The sequence below is a fragment of the Gymnoscopelus braueri genome (genome assembly GCF_963280865.1).
Source record: "Gymnoscopelus braueri genome assembly, chromosome: 3".
NCBI lineage: Eukaryota > Metazoa > Chordata > Actinopteri > Myctophiformes > Myctophidae > Gymnoscopelus > Gymnoscopelus braueri.
The window spans coordinates 47,480,201-47,491,684 of record NC_137612.1 but is presented as its reverse complement, the minus strand read 5'-3'; the positions used below and the strand labels follow the sequence as shown (position 1 = coordinate 47,491,684).

At 38.6% G+C, this 11,484-nt stretch overlaps 1 long non-coding RNA gene across 1 annotated transcript; it reads right to left on the bottom strand.

Annotated features, from left to right (window-relative positions):
- Window positions 1-2,678: 2,678 nt before the first annotated feature.
- LOC308082219 lies at window positions 2,679-4,542 on the bottom strand. Its single transcript, XR_013932903.1, has 4 exons — window positions 4,499-4,542; window positions 4,359-4,385; window positions 3,890-3,912; window positions 2,679-3,000 (listed from the first exon to the last, which is right to left on the bottom strand). It is a non-coding gene; the product is annotated as an uncharacterized lncRNA (long non-coding RNA).
- Window positions 4,543-11,484: the final 6,942 nt, after the last annotated feature.

The following is an 11,484-nucleotide window of genomic DNA, read 5'->3' as shown; positions in this document are numbered from 1 at the left end:
GATGCAATAAGTGGCTTTCCTCTTTACTTTTTGTCTCTGCCAGACCGAAAGGCATGGCCGAGGCCGAGACTATATTTTGCACCCTGTCTGTCCGTGTGTGTGTGTGTGTGTGTGTGTGTGTGGGGTTCCGCCTGTGGACAGCTAAATCTCCGGGGCCGGGCACGTTGGCATGAACTGTGCACATACACTCCCTGGATGCCAGAGCAGAACCTCTGCCCCAAATGTTTCACATGCTGGGCCTGTTATAGCACCATCAGGAGGCACATTTTTTAGTTCTCGGTTTTGAACAAAATGCCTCAAATGATGAACACAGTGTGCAATTTCCATGAAATTCTGGCGCTATAACAGGCCGTCGATTCGCGTTTTAACCTATAATTGCACCGATTTGCATAAAACTTTGTATGCGCAATCCCTAGAGGCCTAAATATGCCATGTTCTCTACAATCTGGAGAATAATACCAGTTTGCAATCTAAATTACTTTAGTGTGTATTGGTACAAGTATGATATAAGATCATTGACAATACAAGAACAATAGGTTTGCAACCCAATGTTTTAAAGAAATGACAGACAATTAAATTGATATGCAATGCTACATTGTACATTTACTCGAGTACTGTACTTAAGTACAATTGAGGTATTTTTTACTACTTCTACTTTTGGTACTTTTAAGTACATTGATACCAATACTTTTGTACTTTTACTTTACATTTTGAATTCTGGACTTTTACTTGTATTTCTACATTTCAGCATTGATACTTTTACTTAAAGGTAGGGTAAGTGATATTTTTGGGTTAAAACAAAAAGTATTTTGTTAAAAGGTTAAAGCACTATATTCTGATAGTAATCATTGTTATAGAGTGTTTGTTCAGACTCCTAGGAGTCTCCCCGTCTCTCCAGCTCTTTAAAAAACAGAAAATACATTTTCCGGTAGGTGTCAATCTCAGCCAATCAGGAGAAAGTACCAATTTTTAAGGTTCATTTTTATAGTGTTCCAGTTCCAATTTTGCCTGCTCATTTCTTAGTGTCATCACTTCCAATTTCACTTGTTTAATCTATATCCTGACTGAGTTCTCTATCCTGATTGGATAAAATTGGAAATGAAACTGAAACTGAAACGAAAATGCATTTTCTGTTTTATAAAGAGCTGGAGAGACAAGGAGACTCCTTTTACTGAACAAACACTCTATAGCAATGAGTACTATCAGAATATAGAGCTATTTAACACTTAGTTTAACCAAAGAAAATCACTTACCCTACCTTTAAGTAAAAAATGTGAGTAGGCTCCTTTTTTTCACCACTGCTGGGAGGTGGTACTATTGTTGTAGTGACCGTAGCCTCGATCTCCAGGCTTTTATTTTCCTTCGCGTTTTGTGACCCTTGCTGTACAATAGCCTACATCAAGTACTAGCGGCCTTCATATAGGACAGTGCAGTGGTTCTCAGTGGGTTCCAATCCAAATGGACTTACAGGTCTGTAACTTGTGTACAAATGGAACCAAATGGCCGCTCATCTGTACGCGAGTTAGGGGTCCTTGAAATTAAAAAGTTTGAGAAGTGACTGATTTAGGAGACACCAGCAAGGCTCTACACTGGGTGGTTAAAATACCATATCACGAGCCATCGAACAAAACACACGCATGGGTGCCCGAGGCTACCTGACATGTATCTCTACACAGAAAATGCAAGAAGCCCCCTATCCACTCACCATATTAACGGACTGCATCTCTATACTCAGGCTACAAGACATCTGAACTCAAGTAGACATTGACCCCTACCCTCAACATGCACAAATTGGCAGACCAGGAGTTGATCATTATACTCCAGTTAGACAAAAGCCCATTTTAATTGACATTAGATTTGAGCAGTTTGTTGCTATATGCATTATATTTGAACAAAAAACTGTTGGAAGCACTCTGCCTGTTGCCTGCTTACACCTTCAGGAGGCTGCAATTCGAAAATGGCCCCTGTCTAAGTCTTAACCTACCCCCCCCCCCCTCCATTTTCCTCTTGTATATATATATTTTTCTCTCTTCATACCAGTAACCTGAAAGCTGATTGTATGACATTCTGTATAGTAGTGTGTATATCTTATCTGCCTCTTATATATCATGATTTGTGTGCATGGAGTTCTCATCTTAAACAAGCTTAGTGCTTAATGAGTTCCAGTTTAGTAGACCTTGTATTGTGAATTTGTACTTCCATGTACTGTCATGTACTATTCTCATGTCTTACTAAATAAACTACATCAATCAGCATGATAAAGCACTAAAAGCTGTGGCATAACCGAGTCATTCATTTTCTACTTTTAGCTCTTTAACCACCCAAAACTGTTAGTTTATGATTATATTCTAATTTCTGTTGAATAATAAAGTAGAAGCATTTTTATTAGATTAAATTGTCAATACAAAACCCAGTAATCTCGCTCTCCAGCTGAGGAAGAGCTTAACAAATTTTGGTATAAGTCATCATAAACCACTTTTGCATTATGCAGAATCCCCTGTTCATAAGAATAAACCACTTTTGCATTATGCAGAATCACCTGTTCATAAGAATAATAAACTACTTTTGCATTATGCAAAATCACCTGTTCATAAGAATTAACAGCTTTTAACCTTCATCTTTAAGTTCACACTTGCACAATTAGATCTTCCAAAATAGTTGAAAATATACCACAATCATCAAGTTGTAAAACCGGTTTATTATGATCCGTGACAACAGCTGTTCCGATGTTATGAACAAGAGATCATCCTTAAGAGTCATTTTGCAATGGTCCAGTCAGACATCCATAGCTGGTTGCCATGGGAAGCATCGTGTACTCAAAACCAGGATTTGGCCTTCTTTCCTTCGCTGAGGGTGGCTCACAGAATCCACTTCAGCTCTGAACATTCATGGGCTGCAAGCTTCAGTCCTCGTTGAAGGTTTCAGACAGGATCACAGCTGCAGGTGAATGAGGCGGTCTACTTAGACCTCTGCCTCATCTTCCTCCTCTTACGCTTCAGCCTGTGGACAAATCATACAAAAGACATGGTCAGATAAAAATAACCTTGCTTTAAGGCAGGTTCTGAATTTAGCAATTGCCAAATTAATTAATCAGCTAATCTTTCTACAAGTGTTGAAGCTGGGGTTAGTTAGGATGAGCGATTACATTTAAGGGACACTGACTTGTCAAAGATTTGTCATGGCAAAGTTGCCTTCACATTCTGTACTGGAGCTAGGCAAAGAATCTAGTATCAGCTTCACTGTGAGCCCTTTAATGGGCAGGTGCATCTAAACTTGGGTCAGCTTCAAATTTAAAGTGCACATGACCCACCTAGGAGCAAAATCATAGCCAGTCAATAAAAGTCTGGAGCAGTAGAGATCTAAAATCTTGCACATCTATGCAGTACCCCAACTGTACAGAATGGCCATGTGCACATGTGTAAAATATCTACTTCTAACCCTTCCTATATAAACCCCTTGCAACTTCCAACTCTACTTTAGCCATGTTAAATCACAAAAAAAATAATCCTTGGTTCTATTACTGATAGTCCTAATGTGTCAGGGGACTGTTCTCAGTCATTTGGATTTTCCCAAAAATATAAATAAAACTGAAAAATACAGCCCCAAACTGGGGTGGACACAAACGCCTGATTAATCTTAAAATTAAAATATAACATGTTTTAAGTGAAATATCTTTGGCAATTTAGGAAATATTGTGGCAGCATTAAGCCAACTGTACTGAAGCTGTCCATGCTGGCAGTACACAGTAAGACTTATGAAATAAACAATTCTTGCATTTAGCCATGAATGTCTACAGAATGTCTACAGTTTTAAGTATCAGTAAGGGAAGTATCGTGGCCTTTCTAAATTGCTAGACCAGCACCATTATTATAAATAATAAATTGCTTACCTGCGCATGCGCTTCTTCCTCCACTGCAAGAAAAAACAAAAATACATTAAGGCATTTAGTGTTGTTTCAGCCGCATATCCTCTTGGCATTGCAGTTAGCGCATTTAGTTCAGTTAATGCATTGGTAAATCAACATGGAAACAGCATTCTCTCATTCAGTTTGGGTCACGTTGTTATCCATATTCAACTAAGATTTGGTGCAAGGAGGAGTACGCTAGTCCGGCGGAGCGGCCCAACACTAACATGGTAGACCAGTGACAGGGCCAAGTGAAATTGGACTACTGATAAAACATGATACTCGCAATATACTTTAAGTGTATTTGTACAAATACAGTATAGTGAGGAGGTGAAAACGTTGCAGTCAGAGACAATACATGCTAAGTGCTAACGTTACCGAAATGCATATTGTGGCATTGTTGTTTTGAGCCTTGACGAGGAAGTGTGTAAAACATGAAAATTCCTTAACTCACCTTAGCTCTCATCGTGTGGAGACGGGTCTATGAAAGAGAAAAGAGAATATACTTTAGACATATACTTTAATATACAGTGGATGGTTTGGGAAATGTGTAGATTAATTTCGATTCAGTTCGTGCCAAAAGCCCAACCTTACCTCGAAGCGAGGAGAACAGCTGAAAGAGGAAGTGACGATGGGAGAGGCCGGACTTTATAGTCAAAGATGACGTCATATTCACTCGCCAATACTTCAGCTAGATGGGAAATGTAGTCAAAATGTTTGAGAAGTCATTAATTGTGGTATTCTAACCGCGTATTATTGCTTCATGCATGTACTCAGTTAGGCAAGTAATGCCTCTATCACATTTAAAAAGTAAAGGTTTATATTTTTAAATGATATTCATGAATTAAAATTAGGCTTGGTTAATGGGTAATGGCTAGTTTGGCTACCAACTATCAAGAAATGTGACCTGTAGTGTAAAGTAAACCCCATAAATAATAAAATTATAGCTGTCTTTTAACTAAATATCAAGGTGTCAATTTGTCAAATCATTCCAATGACAACTTTTTTCAATAGTTGATTCAATGATTTCCATAAAATAAAATAAAAACATTTGGCATGTTATTCCACACAAAAAATATGTTATAGTTAAGTAGGCCTACATACAGTTAAGTTGGCAGTAATTCCATAGTCCAGTTGAAAGACAAGAAAACGCTTACCATTTTCTTAAATTATAACTTAAACAGCATCATAGTTCCTGTTGCCACCTGAAATTCAACTCATTGAGCAGGAAAGATAATTTCACAAGATACTTCCCCCTAAGGTGCATTCATAACACCACTTTCATTCTTATGAGTCTACTCTGTAAATACAGCTCAGAGACATTTTCTCAGTTGAACTTTGATGGAACCTTAATTGAGAGGAACAAAAAAAAAAAAAAACAGTGTGAAGTGAAACAACAACAATTCTTACTGTGAATATATCCAACAGCTGCCACCTTATCCTGAGATTAAAATGAAATTAATCCTCACTGTAAACAATCACTTACAGGCTTAATATATTAACATTAAGACTGCAGAATCACTTGTATGTGCATTAAAACAAAATTAGCCAACAATTAATTCAAAATATTATATTTTATAAAACTTTTTAGTAGCTGAAAAGCTAAGAAAATAACTAAATGCTACAGAATGTACAATTATCCCAAACTGTACTGATATACTATATACAATGTTTAAAATACATTACATTACATTACATTACGGTCATTTAGCAGACGCTTTTATTACATTCAACATTGGTAGGCAAGAAAACTACTAATCACCGGAAGTCTTAAGTGCATTGATTGATTGATTGATTGATGTAGTTTATTTAGTAAGACATGAGAATAGTACATGACAGTACATAACACAGCTAGAAGGTCCTGGGTTCTATTCCCGCAGGGGACGCTGTGGGCGCTGGGGGCGTGTTCTCTCCTCCGTGTCATCAGTGCCCATACCCTAGGTGGGGTTGGCGAAAGGGCCTTTCTGTGTGGAGTTTGCATGTTCTCCCCGTGTCTCCTAGGGTAGGTACCCTCACAAAAACATGCAGTAATCCTGGTCACTATACTGCCTCCCCCTGGTCAGCCGGGGCGCCTGATGGAGGGGAAGGGAACTGGTTGGAATAACGTGTTCCTTCCACGCGCTACGTCCAACCAGGGAAACTCTCCCCTGTCAGGTGACAAGAAGGTCAGTTGGCTCTCATGCATTGAAGGAGGCATGAGCTCGGCCCTGGCCTCCCTAGGTTGGCAGAGGGAAGGTAGTGCCCAGGATTACATAGACAATTGGCACTGGGTGTAAAAAATAGGGTTACAAAATCGTGGGATAAAAATTTAAGACAGTACATAACAGTACATGGAAGTACAAATTCACAATACAAGGTCTACTAAACTGGAACTCTCATTAAGCACTAAGCTTGTTTAAGATGAGAACCCCATGCACACAAATCATGATGAAATATAAGAGGCAGATAGATATACACACTACTATACAGAATGTCATACAATCAGCTTTCAGGTTACTGGTATGAAGAGAGAAAAATATATATATATACAAAAGAGGAAAATGAAGGAGGGGGGGGGTAGGTTAGGACTTAGACAGGGGCCATTCTCTTCTAAAACAAGCAACTAAGAGTAGCGCTAAGGTAAAAGTGCAATATATCAGCTACCTACTTTCTTAAACAGATGAGAGAAATAGGGAAATCAAATGAGCAAGAGCTAAAACCAATACGTGTATCAAAATAAACAAGATCCAATAAAACAAGAGCTCGTAAGAATAATTGACAACAAGTAGGCAAGGCTAAATGGAAGGGCCAGGGTAGTGTTTCCTGAAGAGGTACACTAGGTAGGCCTACTGAAGAGGTACAAGAGGTACAAATATTTTCCATAATTTGCCACTTTTGTCATGAAAAGGGCATTTTCTGCAGTTCTTTAACAATGAATACAGTAAAGAGTTAATTACACATTTAAAGCCACCCATCCAGCTTTTTGTTTTTGTTGCATCTTTCAGCTGTTTAATGTTTTCCTGTGCCAACCTTTCATTGACGATTGGTGGTATTGACTAAAAACGATTAGTCTGATTAACCACTTAAACCTGTATTATACTTTGTTGTACAATGGTGGCATACAAAAAATAAAAATAAATAGCCGATCTACAAGCTCACGAAGTGTAGCAAAATCGTCCTGGTGGCGCTATAATAGGGCAATGTTAAAAGGGTGGCATTTGTTCCTCAACGTAGTGCGAAAGCGCCTGGTGGCGCTATAAGAGGCAGATGTGAAAAATGTAGGGCAAAGGCTTTTCCTTGGCCTCTAGGGATTGCGCATACAAAGTTTTATGCAGATCGGTGCAATTATAGGTAAAAACGCGAATCGACGGCCTGTTATAGCGCCAGAATTTCATGGAAATTGCACACTGTGTTCATCATTTGAGGCATTTTGTTCAAAACTGAGAACTAAAAAATGTGCCTCCTGATGGTGCTATAACAGGCCCAGCATGTGAAACATTTGGGGCAGAGGTTCTGCTCTGGCATCCAGGGAGTGTATGTGCAGTTTGTGCACAGTTCATGCCAACGTGCCCGGAGATTTAGCTGTCCACAGGCGGAACCCCACACACACACACACACACACACACACACACACGGACGGACGGACGGACGGACGGACGGACGGACGGACGGACGGACGGACGGACAGACAGGGTGCAAAATATAGTCTCGGCCTCGGCCATGCCTTTCGGTCTGGCAGGGACAAAAAGTAAAGAGGAAAGCCACTTATTGAATCATGGTCCTCACCTGTGGTGAGTGGGCGTGAGCATCAATCAACCTATCACCCACAAAGCACTGCTCTATATTAACTCTGTCATTGGTAAGGAAGACTCACATGCAGACTGTATGCTAGTGTTTGGGAACATCAAGACTCACTTGTCGACAAAGCTGTGGTAATACAAACTGGTTATTATTGTTGATAGCCCCAACTATAATCATATGGTTTTACTGTAGTATCGATGATTTCTTCTATAGTATTGTGTATTCTATTGCTGTATTGTTTATTGGATTATTGGATTGTTTATTGGATGTTTATTGGATCTTGTTTAGTCGATATACTTATTTGTTTTAGCTCATTTGATTTAGCTATTTTGTCTCATCTGTTTAAGGAAATAGGTAGCTGATATATTGCACTTTTACCTTAGCGCTAGGTATACTCTTGGTTGCTTGTTTATGCAGAAAATGCACTAAAGACTTCTGGTGATTAGTAGTTTTCGTTCCCTACCTATGTTGAATACACTTATTGTAAGTCGCTTTGGATAAAAGCGTCTGCTAAATGACTGTAATGTAATGTAAATGTAATGTAATGTATATATGTCTTGATGAATTGAATACACGGGACCACAATGGGACCACAATGTAAACAAGCCCTCAGGTCTTTGTGTTATCCTTTTAGCATTATTGTATAACTGTACCTCTGTAGTTTTTGAAAAACTGTTAAATGATTCAATCAAAATTTGTGATTAAATTGTAACATGAGATTTTTTTTCTCCTATGTTTAGTCGGCGAGTCCAAAGCAGCCCTCCAGGCAACCCACTGCAAACAAATTGTCTGAAGTAAGTATGACTGATGCCCTTATTTCCTCTTTATATTTTTTTTAAGCTAAGATCGTTGCAGTGCATGTACTTGAGTACAATTTTGAGATGTTTATACTTTGCTGGAGTATTCAAGTTTTTTTACTTCTACTCTATTGCATCTCGGAGGCAAATATTGTACTTTTACTGTATTTGAAAACTTTAGATACTTTGTAGATTAGATTATTCTAAAAAAAACTACATCAACCACTTCACCTCACCAGCATCTATAGCCGATCCACAGCTCCGATGCGTTGTGAACTTGTAGATCTGCTATTTTCCAAGATTTGTATACATTGAGAACTTGTGAAGTAGGACATTCTGCATAATGATTACTTTCTACTTTTGGTACTTAAGTACATTTTGAACACCAGACTTTTACTTGTAACTACATTGCAGTATTTATACTTTTATTTAAAAGTAAAATAGGCTATATTTCTTTCTTTAGTTGGAGTCCAAACTTGAGTGGCCTTGTGTCATCAAGCATCACCAGGCCCAGTTCAGACCGACCCACCATGCCTCATTCATGGAAGCCATCTCTTTAACATCTACCAACAACCATGAGACGGGTTGTATAGTGCCACATCTCCCTACTGACTGGCAGTAGAGCAGCATGGAGATGGAACCTGGCCTCCGGTGTGAGCCTCTGGCAGCCCTGGGATTCTTTCACACCTCAACATCTAAGGCTGTATACGGATCATTGGATACAGTTAAAACACTTGTTTTGTGTTTTAACTGTGTGTATGCGGCCTAACACATCCAGAGACTTGGGTCATGGAGTGCCTCATCCTCTGCCATGCAGCCTACTAGCCTCAAAGAATTAAGCATAAGGCTGTTTGGCTGGCTTTGGGTTTTCATATAAAGTTGCACTACATTACGAACCGATATTAAAAGGTACAGTTTCTGATTCTGCAAGTTTGTCGGGTAACAACTTTTGTTAGAATTTTTAACCTTTGCCCTTTTAATATCGGTGACCTGTTTTTGTAGTGCGCGTAAGAAAACGAGTCAAGATGTTGTGCCAGCTCAACACTACCATACAGTTTGCTTTTTCCACTGAAAACAGCAGCCATATTGGAAAGCAATTTGCCCACTTCCTTAAAAATTTGTTTAAGGAAGAGGCCATTGTGAAGGATTTCTTTCCAATATGGCTGCTGTTCATAGAGCCTACAATTCTTGTTAACTAAACTTTGTAGCTATGTTAAGTTTTTATTGATTTAATAAACACCATATCAAAACTCCTGTTAAAACGTTTATTGGTGTCAGACCAAGGACTTTGAGATGTAATGACTGTTCTGGAGCGGCAGAAATTGACCTGGTTGATCATAACAAAATACTGTTTCCTTTGACCTTGTCTGACCTCACCTGTCAGCATGGCAGATTCTGTGGTACAAAATCTGGTACTGACTATCACTATCCACATTAACCTCTGGTGTCCCTATTTTGGACGTATTCAGAAATGGATCATCATGTGAGCTTTTTGCCCTGCACAACCAAGTTTAAAACGGGGCTCATAAGTACACTTTTCAGGAATTTGTGCAGTGTTTACTATTTTCAATACTTTTACTTCTCCACTACATCTCAGAGGCAAATATTGTACTTTTACTCCACTAGTATGAAAAATTTAGTTTATTACAAAACAGCCGTACAGTATAATACATTTGAAAACTTGTGAAATGGGACATTCTGCATAATGAGTACTTTCTACTTTGGTACTTGGTACATTTTTATGCCAGTACTTTTCAAAAATTATTCTGAATCTTTACTTGTAACAGCGTATTTCTACATTGTAGTAGGCCCTATTGTGTTCATGTTGAGTCGCCTTCATTCAGTAGGAGCGTTCATATTCAGTCACCTTTCCCTGATGAATAAAAATGTGATTCTGTTGTGAACTATACCCCAAGTTCTACACAACGTCCCCATGTCTCAGAAGTCAGGAAATTAATCTGATTGTTCTTTGGCAGCATACCTAACTACAACTTTGACAAATGGATGGGATTAACTGTTTTCATCACAAGAACCTCACACGGAGCTATTCAAACTGGAGTGAAACATGTGTACATGCATTGAATCCAGTGCATGCAGCAGAATCAGGTTTATTGTCACCTCACAGGTTTAGGCTTACAAAGTAAAACATTGGGTGAAATTCACTTTTGTTCCCATCGCAACGTTATTTCCATAGAAAGAATTTAGAGGGGGGGGGGGGCAAGGTGGGAAGGGAGATTAAAAAAGAGAGGGGAAAAAAAGAAGTTACAACTACAGATAATTTTCTAATTGGTTTGATATGGGTTACTTTTTGATTATCAAATACTCAAAGCATGTTTTTTTTTAATATTATGGTACAGATGCATTTTTTTTAAATATTCTTTCGTCATATGACGGAACACAAAAATAGAGAAAATGGCCAATCTACAGCTTGTAGACTGGCTAATATTAAAACATTGTATTAATCAAATGCACCCCTACATTGCAGCACAATGCATTTCCAACACTACGGTGTACTGTGGGTGTGTGATGCCGTTTGCCTAAAGCGTGAACCATGGATCACATCCCGACTGCTGCACTGCGGTGCCATTTGAGCATCTAGACAGCAAAGAGTATTACTGAAGTATCACTGAAATGACCTTGGAGCACACTACATCTCATGAAGTGCATCTGTTGGGAATTAAAAGTGCTCCTCGGAACACAGGTCTCCGCCAGGTCAGGTAGGTTATTGTGGGCCAGCAATGTTTGGAATTCGGCAAACAGGATGGAATATGAACATTTTATTTATTTTTCTAAAACTACTACTCTACTAAAAATAATAAGAATAAGAAAATACCAGGTACTTATTTAAACGTTTATTTTGAAATGGGAAATGGATACTTTAGGCCTAGTAGTTTATTACTGTCATGTGTCCTGCATGGTGTAAGGATAACCAATTTTGACTTTTCTTTTTAACTGTGCAGTAATAATAATTATAAATAATAATAATAGGGTTAGGCCAACTTG